Here is a 13,922-nt window from a genome sequence, read left to right as displayed (position 1 = left end):
CTAGTAATTGCTGAAGTAATGTTAAATACTTCCTGGGCAAGGAATTCCATAGATTAACAACCCGCTGGGTGAAGAAATTTCTTCTCCGTTCAGTTTTCAACCTGCTTCGTCTAATCTTGAGGCCATGCGCTTTTATCTTAGTCTCACCTACCAATGCAACATCATACTTCTATTTCTTTCATAATTTAATATATTTCTGTAAGATCCCCTCCAAACAAACCTGCTGGACTATAACCTGGTGTCATGTGACTTATGACTAAAAACTTGTTATTACGCATCCTCATAGCGAAGAAGGTAGGGACACTACCACTGCGCCATAAAAAAAAACCTCTGCAGCAAATAGGCCTTCTTCTATTGAATGAATGGGCAGAGGTTTCTTCTTAACATAGGATGCAAATATTATACCCTCCGAGCCCTTTACACTAAATTGAGCCCTCTTCGGTTGAATGAATGGATGTGGAGGTGCCACAGTTGAATTGGTTGATAACGTTAAAAATCACATCTTCCCCCTGAATATGTGACATTACCACTATAGCCCCAGAGCCCGTTGCAGTAAATTGGGTCATCTGCTGTTGAAAGAATGAACGGGAATGAAAAGGGCGGATACACTGACATGATTGTGAAATTCCCCACCAATCCCAAAGCTTGTGGTCGGTACCGACTAATCGGAGAGAGAGTTTACCGAGGGTGGGACCAACACGACACGGAATGCCAGCTGCCATTGGTCAGGTGGAGTAAGGTGCGCTCTGATTGGAGATGACGCGCGTCACTGAAGGAGGAGACGGAAAGAAGAAGAAAAACAAAGATGGCGGCGCGAGGCTGCGGTTTTCTCATCGACTCAGCGGGCGGTTTCTGACGGAGGGAGGGGGGCAGACAGGCATCGTTTACCTCAGAAAATACCTTTAAAATACATTTCAAATTAAAGTCGGAACTTTCCAAACAAAAGTTGTGAAGAAAAGGAGGCAGTCCCCGGTGGGGTTTATTGTTTATTTGTGTGTAATTCCCGGGGCCCGGGAAGGGGGAGGTGACGGTTACCGGGTGAATGAGAAAACAAATTAAAAATGTCGGCGGTGGAGGAGAGAGAGCCGGCGCCCGCGGCTTCTTCGGCGGCAGCCGGAGCCCAGGAGCTCAACAACCCGGAGCTGGAGGAAGGTCCGAGCTCCAAGAAGCGGGGAGTCCGGCTGGAGGCTGGATTTGGTCAAGGCTTGTATCTATTAACTTATTTAAATGGTACCTACTGTATGGGGCTATGGTTTACATTAAAACCGGAGGATCATGTCAGAGTGTTTGTTTATATTGAGCAGTTGTAGTTGGTAAAATACACTCCCTGGAGGAGCACCTTCTATGATGCTGCATTTCTTGCCTTCTGCCCTTCCCCCATTTGTTATCTCCCATCCTGATTTTACATTTTATTTGGTCAAATTTAATTTCATATTAATGAGACTTGGTATTCACTGTGTTATTAATTTGTTTGTTAGATTATTGTAAGAAAAAATTAATGGTATCATGTCATTTCTGATGTCAGAGTTTGACATTGAATGTGCAGATGTGAATATCAGTAAGTTGTGAAAATAAATCAAGAACTTGTGGTTCTAACAAAAAAAGCAGTTCACTGATATTCATGGCATTGTCTCATTTGAGGAGGAGGATGTGAGTTTGACCAACAAACCGTTTCATGTAGTCACCCAATTTAATTAAAATTTTCTTTAACTTAATTAAAGAAAATAACTCTAGCAGGCTAAGATTTGTGCAATTTGTTTATAAGATTTATTTATAAGTCCATTGCTCTCGATGTGGTCTCTGCCACATTGGGGAGTCTGGACGCCAACTTGCAGAACATTTCAGGGAACAGCTCTGAGACGCCAAAACTAAATGACCCCACCACCTTGTGGCTGAACACTTTAACTCCCCCCTCCCAATCCGTCAAGGACATACAAGTCCTCGGCTGCCTCTCCTCCAAGCTCTAGCTACCTGACGCTTGTAGGAAGAACACCTCGTCTTCTGCTTTGGGACCCACTAACTACATAGGATCAATATAGATTTCACCAGTTTCTTTATTTCCCCTCCCCCCACCCCACCCACCCCCACACCACACACCTTGTCCCAGATCCAGAGTTGAAAAATGTGGCGCTGTAAAAATGCCTAGAGGCCATGCCTTTAGGAATTCCCTGGCTGTTCTCTGGCATGGCACTCATCCACAGATTCTATCAACAAACACATTGACCTGGACCCAATATACCGGCAAATGCAGCGGACAGTTGGAACTGACAACCGGAAGCGGCAGAGACAAACCACTATAAATGCTGGAGGAAACATCACAGAAGCGCTTCACGAGAGGCTCCCAAGCACTAAGGATGTCACCTAGACAGGGGATGAAACGTCTGCAACAAAAATTCCCAGCTCGGCGAACAGAACCACAAAAAAGAGCACCCGAGCTACAAACCTTCTCACAAATTTTGAATTGAGCATAGGAGTTGGGACATCCTGTTGCAACTGTCACACATGCCACACAACACAAGGCGTGGCCCGTCTCTGACTTACCATCCCTTTGACTATCAGGGGGAAGACACCCCTTTAATTGTAACATTCAGGAAAGATGCCTTACTTCAACAAAAATGTGCTATGCTCACAGATGTTTGGACAGAGGAAGGGAGTTGCAGTCTGGGGTGAAGCTCAATCTTCATTCAGAGAAAGAGAGGAGCAGCAGTAGCTTCAGAAGCTCATGGTCCAACTTGCGCATTCAGACAGTAGGGGGACTCTTCTGGGTAAAATCTGGGAATGAAGCAATGTCTCCCCCTTTCCATTCCTTATCCTGGGAGGGAGAGAGAAGGGGGGAAAGCACTGTTCATTTGCAGCAACGGGAGGCAGAGTATGAATCCAAGCAGGGAGCAAACTCTGCAAAAGTCAGTTTCAGTCGGCTTCTTCTGAAATATTGTGTGCAATTCTGGTCTCCCTTCTCTAGGAAGGATGTTGTGATACTTGAAAGGATTCAGAAAAGATTCACAAGGCTGTTGCCAGAGTAGGAGGGTTTGAACCACAAGGAGAGGCTGAATAGGATGGGGCTGTTTTCCCTAGAGCATCTCAGGCTGAGTGTGTGTTTTTTTAAAGAGGTTCATAAAAACTTGAGGGGGGTGGATAGACAAAGTCTTTTCCCTGGGATAGGGGGAGTGCAGAACTAGAGGGCATAGGTTTCGGGCGAGAGGGGAAAAATTTAAAAGGGACCTTGCAGTCAACCATTTTTTGCAGAGGGTGATGCGTGTATGGAATGAGCTGCCAGAGGAAGTGGTGGAGGCATCTGGATGGATATATGAAAAGGAAGGGTTTAGAGGGATATGGACCAAGTGATGACAAATGGAACTAGACTAATTTTGGATATCCGATTGGCATGGACAAGTTAGATTGAAGGATTTGTTTCTGTGCTTTATGTCTCTGACTCTATGACTGGTGAAAAGCGTTGGCATTCGTCGAAACATTTATGTAACAGAAAATTATAAGAGGGTAAAGATTAGCCTCACGTCATTGATCCATGAATCCTGGTGTAGTATGGATGTATTTCCAGTAATAGAGTCAGTATGGCATGGAAGGAGTCCAAAATGACAGCTTCTTTTACAAAAAGTCACACTTAAAACTTACATTTCCAGAAGACTCAGATTTAAGACAACCGTGCGTTAATATAAGACAGATAAGTCTGGGGTATATGTTACATATTTGATGGAATGTTTATAGCTCTCAAAGCCTGATTTGCAGTTGTTGCTGGGCTCGTAATATTGTAGAGCAGAATATTGTGTATCTTCAGTAAGAACGTCAATACCGCATGATAGATGTCCATTTTAGCAACTTGAGTGGACTCTTCATGGAGTATGCAATCCACCACATTACCCTGCTGTATACATTTACATAAAGATCAGCACAAAGATCTTGGATATTAAGAGAGGAAAGAATGTTCCACAGAAACTAGAATTGTGTGTTTTGATTTTCTATTGTGGACTGACAGCGATGACCTTTGCAATCTCTTTCCACAGGAATATTACAAGAGAAGAATTTGGAGGCAGAAATCTCAGACCAAACATCACATCGAAGTCTGACAGTCGCTTGATTCACCAGGACTTGGATATTGATGGCCTTGAAATCAAAGGGGAGAAGGTCTGTCTGCTCAGTTAGGTTTTTAACGTAAGTGTGACTGGAAACTCAGAGTCTCACATACCCACACACCAGAGTAGTGACTGGAACATGCTTTACAGACTGAATGAGAGTCCTCCAATTACCAGTTCACCAGTAACACCACACCTGTGCTGCAAGTGTGAGCAAGTTTCAACTGATTGTTGAACCTGGAGAAATACGAGTATACCTGCACTCGGAGAAATCATGAAAATGCAGGGAGTGTAGGAACGGTTTCCCTTCCCCGCCTGCCTGATATTCATCAGCATTTATATACTGGGCAGCAGCCAATCACCTGCATTCAGCACAGGAAAGGCTTCACTCAGTCGCATCACCTCCTAGTCCACATTGTGGAGAAACTGCTCATCTGCCCTGTATGCTGAAGCAGATGAAGGACATTTTTGTTTTTATCCTGGATGGAGCATACTGCAGGTATACCTGAAATAGATACATTTGTCTCTGTCCCATTGAGTCTCCAGCACAGGGCCAGGGTCAATTGGTCTCTGTGTTTATTCTCCACCTGAGCCTCCATCCACCCCTCTTCATTGCTCCCCCATCTCCCCTCCATCTGCATAAGGGTATCCCCCACTTTTCGAAAGTCACTTTACACTACTTCACTTTTACAAAAGACCTACATTAATACCTGTTCTCACAAACCGAAAGAAATCCGAAGAGGATTGTCACTTTTACAAAGAAAGACATAATATAAATTAATTCATGGTAATTGCTTCTTCGCTTTAGGCCCATTTCGGCTTATGAAAGGAACACTCTACTTTCAAATAGTGGGGGAAAGCTGTATCAATACAACACAGCACAGTCACAGGCTCTTCTCACTTGGTTTAGGCACACACACACCCTCAAGCCTGTGCTACTTCTTAATTCTTACTTCGACCTGCTATTTATTGCCCATGTGTGGTTTCTGTTCCTCTGTTCACCTCCCCTTCATGTGTCTATCAAGATACACCTTAAACATTGTTAAGATGCCTGCTTCCACTACCTCCACTGGCAGTGCGTTCCAGAAACCCACCACCTCTCTGTGTAAATTCCTCACCCCCACCACTTCTCCCCCAAACAGTCCCCCTTTCACCTTGAACCTGTACCCTCTTTTAGTTGACCTTTCCACCCTGGAGGGAAAAAACGCCTCTGACTATCACAGAATCCCTCCAGCGTGGAAACAGACCATTCAGCCCAACAAGTCAACACCGGCCCTCCAAAGATTAACACATAGAGACCCGTTCCCTTACCCCTATTATCTACATTTACTCCTGACTAATGCACCGAACTTACACATCCCTGAACATTGGGGCAATTTACACACAGACAATCCAACTTAACCTGCCTCTCCCTGGACGCTATGGGTAATTTAGCACCGCTAATCCACCCTAACCTATACAAGTTTGGATTGTAGGAGGAAGCCCGAGCACCCGGAGGAAGCCCACACAGACACGGGAGGTGGGGTGCAGGGACAATGTGCCAACTCCACACAGATAGTTGCCTGAGACTAAAATCGAACGCAGGGCTTTGGCACTGTGAGGCGTCAGTGCGAACCACTGAGCTACCCTGCCACCCCTGTCCAGCCAATCTGTGTGTCTCATCATTTTGTCGAGGTCTCCTCTCAGCCTCTGTTTTTCCAAAGAAAACAATCCAGGTTTATGCCTCCTCTGCTCATAACGAGAGCCCTCCAGACTAGACAATGTCCTGGTGAACCTTGTCTGTACCCTCTGCCAGACCACCCACATCCTTCCAGTAGCACCGTGACCAGAACTGCACACAATATTCCGAATGTGGTCAGAATAAAGAGCTGTAACGTAACTCTTACACTCAAGGAAGCATGCTGTGTGCCTTCTTGACCACCATGCCCACCTGCATTACCACTTCCACGGATCTATATGCCCAGATCCCTCTGTATGCCAGTGCTCCGATGTGTTCTGCCATTTATCATACAATTCTTATATTTTCTTCATCACTATCGAGCTTCACTTTAACTGTCTTTCTCTCTTCATCTCTTTTTTCCCCCCTCCTCACCCCTCCACACATCAGCATATCATAAGACAAGTGGAGCAGAAATTAGGCCATTCAGCCCATTGAATCTGCTTCGCCATTCAATCATGGCTGATACGTTTCTCAACCCCATTCTCCCCGTAACCCTTAATCCCCTTGATACTCAAGAACCTATCTATCTCAGTCTTAAATATACTCAGTAACTTGGCCTCCGCAGCCTTCTGTGGCGGTGAATTCCATAGATTCACCACACTCTGGTTTAAGAAGTTTCTCTCCCCTCTGTTCTAAAGGGTCTTCCCTTGACGCGAAAGCTGAGCCCTCAGTTTCTAGTCTTTCCTACCAATGGAAACATATTCCCAACATCCACGCCGTTCATTATTCTGTAGGTTTCAATTCGATCCCCTCTCATCCTTCTGAACTCCATGAAGTATAAACCTAGAGTCCTCTAATGTTCTTCATATGTTAAATTTTTCATTCCTGGACCATTCTTGTGAACCTCCTCTGAACATGTTCCAGGGCCAGACATCCTTCCTGAGATATGAGGCCCAAATCTACATACAGTACTCCAATTGTGGCCTGACTGGAGCCTCACAGAGCCTCAGAAGTACATCCCTGCTTTTATATTCAAGTCTGATCAAAATAAATGCCTTCATTGCATTTGCCTTCCTAACCACTGACTCAACCTGTAAGTTTACCTTGAGAGAATCCTGGAGTAGAACTCCATAGTCTCTCCCCATAATCTTTCTGTTCCTGAGTAGCAGCAGAGATTTACAGATACCTCGATTGTTTTCAGGGATACCAAGGGATCTTGGGAATTGCCAGTATCTCGGGAGGAGGCAGAGAGGAATGTGGTGTGGTCCTGTAAACTCCAGAACTTTCCAAACTCCCTGAGTCAGCAGTAACTCTTTCTGGACCAAGAAACAAAAGGGCCACTGAGAAACTGCTACATCAGAAGACCTCAGAAGCAGAAATGAGGCCATTCAGCTCATTGAGTCTGCTCCACCATTCAATCATTCTTACGTATCAAGGGTTACGGGGAGAATTGAGTTGAGAAACATATCAGCCATGATTGAATAGTGGAGCAGACTCAATGGGCTGAATGGCCTAATTTCTGGTAGTTACCCATCCCTGGGAAGAAGGACGCAAAACAACAAGTTGTTTCCTGAGACCGATGAGCTAAGTGCTTAATAACCTCATGACAAAAGGACAATTAAGTTTGCCGCACTCTGGGCAGCTGAATGGCCTCTCCCCCGTGTGGACTCGCTGGTGCTTCAGCAGGTCGGAGGAATTGCTAAAGACTTTCCCGCACTCGTGGCAACTGAAAAGCCTCTCCCCTGCATGGATTCGCTGGTGGGTCTGGAGGTTGTCCACACAAGTGAACCCTTTCCCGCACACGGAGCAGTAAAACGTCCTCTCACCAGTCTGTATATGCTGGTGGGCCAGCAGGACACAGGAGCAAGTAAAGCCCTTCGCCCGCTCGGGGCAGGAGAACGGCCTCTTTCCAGTGTGATTGCACTGATGAGCCGCCACCACAGATGGGACACGGAACCCCTTCCCGCAGTTGCCACACTTCCATGGTTTCTCAACGGGGAGTGTTGCCTCGGGTTTCTCCATGGCCGAAGCTTCAGCTGCGCGCACACACACACACACACGTGTACAACCCCGCCGTGAATTCTTCTTTCCAGGCAGTAGAGTTGTTTCAGGCTCCACACTTAGTGCGCTGCAACAGTCGGGTCTTTCAACCAGTCCCCCCGTACTCAAACAGGAAGCAAAAAGAAAGCTTTGCTCCTTCTCACAGAATCATAGTTGAAAATTGTTGCGGTCCTGATGGATTGAGTGACTGTCAGACATTGACGTGAAAGTGAGGAATGGAGACGCTGGAGATTCAGAGTCAAAAAATGCGTCGCTGGAAAAGCGCAGCACAGCAAGCAGCATCAGATAAGCAGGAAAATCAACATTTTGGACTTGAGCCCTTTATCTGTTGACTTTGAAACTTCTGTCTTCAAGATAGTCTGTAAGAAAAGATTACAAAAATCATCACTGCCAGTCCGGTTAAGAATGAGACATCAAGGCATTGACACTGACACCAGAGAGAAAGTGTACATATAGATGTGGCAAATGTTAGTGGCAAGCCAGACTGATAAAGATATGTAGCACAGAAACAGACCCTTTGGTCTAATTCATCCGTGCCAACTAGATAACCTGACCTAATCTCGGCTGATTTGCCAGCATCTGGCCCATATCGTCTAAACCCTTCCTAATCGTATACCCATCCAGATGCCTTTTAATGTCATAATTGTACCAGCACCCACCACTTCCTCTGACAGCTCTTTCCTTAAACACGCCACTTTCTGCATGAAAGACTTATCCCTTAGGTTCCTTTGTTAAGTTCTTTTGCTTGAGCTTCTTACACTGCAATACGCCAACTTCTGTGAACAACCAAACTTTATTAAGTACAGTACAAGTTGTGGAGAAACTCTTCACACTCTTCGCAATGCTTGAACACAACAGTACCAAAAAAAAACCCTTAAACAAAGTAAAACTGAAACAGAGGCTTACAGTTGAAGTTAGAAGGGCAGAAGGAGACAGTATTAGCAGCCTTTCTCCAGACAGCCCACTGCTTAACTCACCCAAACAAGACTTCAGCTTTCAGGACTGACCACTCCCCTTTCATTGTAGAGGTCACTTCTAAAACATAAAAGCTTTGGCCTCAAGTCTCACCTGTTCACACATAACCAAAAATGCCTCTCAATACCGTTTTTCATCTCTGTACTAAACCAGTCGCTTCAGAACTTGGGACTTTTTACCACCCCTCTGAAAAAAAACCAAGGACACAGCATCCTTGTGAAGAAGGATCAGCTTTTAGAAAAAAGGACCAGCTTTGTGACAGAGGGATATAGGCCAAAGACTGGCAGATGGGATTAGATTAGTTTCAGAACATAGCATGGAGTAGTTGCACTGAAGGGACTGTTTCTGTGCTGTTTGACTCGGTAACTGTTTTGCAATGGTCTGAAAACCATTTTCTTGCCTTCCCCCATAAACGTCCACTTCTTTGTTGTTCCAAAATCAGATGAACTCAGCCTTGAATATATTCAATGATCCCATAACTGCAGGAAGACATCCCCACTTCTGAACTCTTGCTAATATACCACTTGCCTTCCTCATTGCTTGCTGCACCTATCTGACAACTGGCATTAACTGGTATGGTAGGACGCTGAGGCCCCTTTATACACATTCCTGATGAAGGGCTCGTGCCTGTAACGCTGACTCTCCTGCTCCTTGGATGCTGCCTCATCTGCTGTGCTTTTCGAGCACCACACTTTTTGACTCTGATCTCCAACATTTGCAGTCCTCACTTTCTCCACATCCCAATATATCACCATTTAAACAATGCATCTCCTTTCTGCTTTCCCTCCCCACCCCCCACAGGGAATGCTATCACTTCACATCGTGGTACTGCATTTTCCATGAGTTTGCCAACTGAGACACAGACCTGGCCCAACTTTTCCAGAATCTGTCCCCTCCATAAATTGAGATTGAGAGAGAGACACACACAATAAAGGTGTCTCTGATTAGTAGGAGGACCACGCTCCTTCCGGTCCTCCAGGGCTTCCTATTGGCCCAACAAAAGAAGATCACGCGCAGTTTCCGCGGACAGCTAGGAGCACGCGCAGGTTTTGCTGACACCGGCGAACATGCGCAGTGTGTGTTGTCACCGAGGAGCATGCGCAAGATGCTCTGTGACGTTGCTGGTGTTACCGACAGGTTTTGTGCCCAAATGACACTCGGAGACAAGAAAGGCTGGAGCGACGTTTTATATTTATCCTGCGACTCCACATTTTATTCCTTTTGCATTTTATTTGACGACTCATCTTTTCCTCAGGGTAGGGGATTCCCAAACTGGAGGGCATAGGTTGAAGGTGAGAGGGGAAAGATTTAAAAGGGACCGAAGGAGTAGAAAAAAAGTGTGAAAGTTAATTCCCCTCAAGTGCCCTCTCCAAACCTGCACATCTTTGGATTGTGGGGAGAAACCGGTGCACCAAAGGAATCCCACGCAGACATGGGGAGAAGGTGCAAACTCCACTCAGACAGTTGCCCGAGACTGGGATCAAACCCGGGTGCCTAGCGCTATAAGGCAGCAGTGCTAACCACTGAGCCTGTTCAGAAAAAGCAGCAATTTATTTATATTAGGGTGAGAGGGGAAAGGATAAAAAGGGACCTAAAGGGCAACTATTTTACGCAGCGGGTGGTGCGTGGATTGAATGAGCTCCCAGAGGAAGTGGTGGAGGCTGGTACAATTACAATATTCAAAAGGCATCTGGATGGGTATATGAACAGGAAGGTTTGGAGGGATATGGGCCAAGAGCTGGCAAATGGGCCAAGGTTAATTTAGGATATCCGACTGGCACGGAACAAACAGTTTGTTTCCATGTTCCACTACTCTATTTCTATATAGTCAGAACTGTTATGACACGGACTGCACCCCCCACTAATTTAAACCCCAAAAAGATTTACCCCATGTGATAATGTGAAAATTCAAGAGGTAAGGAACTGTTTCTAAAAGTCACTATTTAAAGTTTTATTTAATGATCTAGGACACTAACTTGCAAGTGTTTAAATCTGCTGGGATTTTTCGTACTGCCAAATCTATTCAAATCTGTCTAAACTAGTTCAAATCTCGGACGAAAGCCCCCAAATTTTACAACACTGGGTGCAACCTCCCCTACCTAATTTAAACCAGCAACATAGAGAAGGTTTAACCCATGCGGTAATCTGTGAAAATTCAAGAACCAAGAAACTATTCCCAAAGGTCAGTATTTAAAGTTAAAATTAACAACTTTATTTATTAACGTCTAACGGAGAATAATTAATTAACAACAATTTACAACTCCTTTCTCTAACCTACCTTCTACCTTCCCCTGTATGATACCAGTCCAATAAAAACCCCTGATTAAGATTTACCGAAAGATTCAAACTTCAAGACCAGCCAGCTGTTAAATCTTCTCTTTGTACCTTCCTCTGTAGATTTGCTCTCCAGGTCGGTGTCGATGTTTTTTTCTCTGTGCGGACTCCTTCTCTGGACAGGTACCTCTCAGAGTTCTCACTAGCAGCCTTTTGGTCTTTTGACAGTTCTCCTGTAACTGTTCAACTTTTTTTTTTGATTTTGTACTCCAAAGCATCAAATCATTTCATTGGTGTTAATATTAGATTAGATTAAATTCCCTACAGTGCGCAACCAGACCCTTCGGCCCAACCAGTCCACACCGAGCCTCCGAAGAGTAACTCACCCAGACCCATTTCCCTCTGACGAATGCACCTAACACTACGGGCAATATAGCATAGCCACTTCACCTGACCTGCACATCTTTGGACTGTGGGAGGAAACTGGAGCACCCAGAGCAAACCCACGCAGGCACTGGGAGAATGTGCAAACTCCACACAGTCATCCAAGGCTGGAATCGACCCTGGTGGTGTGAGGCAGCAGTGCTAACAATATTATCAAAATACTAAATTCAAATTTGATTGGAATTCAGTATTTTGGGGCAAGATTTAAATCGATTGGCCAAAATTGAGTACGTTTTTGTCTCCAGGCAACCCAGCTACTGAGCTGTTTGACCAAACGTTAAATTGTTATCTTGTTCACAATGTTTGGTGCTATGTCAGGTGGTTCTGCTCGCTTTTCAATTCTCTTGAAGGTAGAATACACCTCTACACCTTCTAACAGAACCAATTTTTCAAGACTAGGAATCGGCCATTCACCCCTAACAGGAGAAAGTGAGTACTGCAGATGCTGGAAAAGCACAGCAGGTCAGGCAACATCCGAGGAGCAGGAAAATTGACATTTTAGGCAAAAGCTTCATTCACCCCGAACAGCCTGTCCTCAACTGCACATAGTTCAAAGCAAGTTTGAGAAAGATGGCTGCAGCTTTGTCTTTATATAAAATTGAACATGCGTTCAAACTTTAATGCTATTTCTGAATATATTATTTTAGCTATTCTCAATTTGAAAGATCAGCCATTTCTCGTGCACCCCCATCTCCCAGGTAGTGTCATCACCAACCATTTTCTCTCTCTCTTCTGAGAAGAGCTTGATACAGCGATCAAAGAGAGCTCGAGGCATGAGAAAGTTTAGTGGGAGTTGGAAGAGATACAGAATGGACAGGGTGACAGAGTGTGGGGCCACTGAGAGACTGGGGGGAACAGAGGGTGGTGGGGGCGGAAAGGAAAGACTTGGGGGTCAAAGGGTGGAGGAATAGAATGAGGGGGAGAGAGAGAAAATGGGGGGCAGAGAGTTGCGGGATGAGAGAGAATGGTTGGGGGCAGTGGGTGGGGAGAGAGACAGCACAATTCCCACCTTCCCCAGGACTGAGGCAGTGTCCCATCAACTGGAACCTACTCCTCCCACAGCAGTCATTTCTCAATCCACATATGGCTAAAGCAGAAGACTTATATAATCCCTGCAGGCCATTTCACCTATCAAATTCACACCGACCTTCCACACAGCATCCCACCCAGACTCATCCACTTACCCTACAGCCCTGCAGTTCCCCATGGCTAACCCACTCTAACCTGCACATCCCTGGACACTTTAGCACAGCCGATCCATCCGAAACTGCAGATCCTTAGACTGTGGGAGGAAACCGGAGCACCCAGAGGTAATCCGCGCAGACAGAAGAGGGAGAACATACCAAAGTTCACACAGACAGTCACGAGAAGGTAGAATCAAATCGCTTCTAACAATTCTCCCACACCTGCAAAACCCTGAGCACTATGGGTAATTTAGCAGGGCCAACCCACCCGAACCTGGGCAAAGATAAAAATCACATGACGCCAGTCCAACAGGTTTATTTGGAAGCGCTAGCTTTCAGAGCACTGCTCCTGCATTCGGTGGTTGTGGAGTATAAGATCATAAGACACTGAGTTTACAGCAAAACATTAGAGTCATGCCACTGAAATGGTACATTGAAGAAACCTGGATTGTAAAGTCTTTCATCTTTTAGAATGAGTTGCTGGTGTCATTAATATGTAAATCCCAGAACTTCTTCTAAGGCTCAAGATAACTTAAGGTTTTATAAGAAAAGATGACAACTCAGCTCAGACAATGCATTAAAGGTGTGAGGCCAGAGTCTGTCTGTATCCCAGTTTTTGAGTCAGACTGGTTCTATTTCCAAAGTGGAATTTATAAAATATTCCATGTATTGTCTGCCTGCAGATTGTGCATTTTTTGAGCAAAATAGATGGTATCTGCAAATACAAATTCACCCCATAGACCTCGGTGTGTGTGTGTGCGCACGCGCACACACATGAGAGAGAGAAAAAGTCTAGTTCCATACTGTATATCTCTATGTCTATTGCATAACAGATGCTTTATTTCTGTTGATGTAAATATTGTTATAAATCATAGCAGGGTACTAATACTTAGATGTAAGGGAGAGAGAATTCTTCAATCAGGGCACTATAAGAATCCTGGCAGACCCCTATTTCTAGTTTACTTGCCAATGAACAGACACAAGCACCTATTTAATTCTAACTTTTCACTTATTTTGTTATATTTTCTGGTATGATACTCTGTGTCTGGATGGTTTACAGGCTGGGAGATTGTAGATTGGACTTTGATTGACTGAATGATTTATTGTTCCAGAAGGTGTCAAAGGAGGTTAAAGCTTCAGCAGAAATGAAGCAGAGCTGAGAACAGACAACAACTGTGGGAACAGGGAGATCAATAGAGGACAAAGAAACCAGGACCTGAAATCCGAGCTGAC

The 13,922-nt window shown here is 45.0% G+C and overlaps 1 long non-coding RNA gene across 1 annotated transcript in view; it reads left to right on the top strand.

Annotated features, from left to right (window-relative positions):
- Nucleotides 1–13,922, top strand: part of LOC148143198 (uncharacterized) — a 27,463-nt gene extending 13,541 nt beyond the window's left edge. Inside the window, exons 2-3 of the long non-coding RNA XR_015751139.1 lie at nt 4,023–4,143; nt 13,802–13,922. This is a non-coding gene — a long non-coding RNA (uncharacterized LOC148143198). The remainder of the gene's footprint in view (nt 1–4,022; nt 4,144–13,801) is intronic.

Source organism: Chiloscyllium plagiosum, unplaced genomic scaffold (assembly GCF_037043375.1).
Source record: "Chiloscyllium plagiosum isolate Xiang-an unplaced genomic scaffold, Cpla_swu_hap1 HiC_scaffold_27, whole genome shotgun sequence".
NCBI classification, from domain to species: domain Eukaryota; kingdom Metazoa; phylum Chordata; class Chondrichthyes; order Orectolobiformes; family Hemiscylliidae; genus Chiloscyllium; species Chiloscyllium plagiosum.
This window is presented reverse-complemented; position numbering and strand designations above follow the sequence as displayed.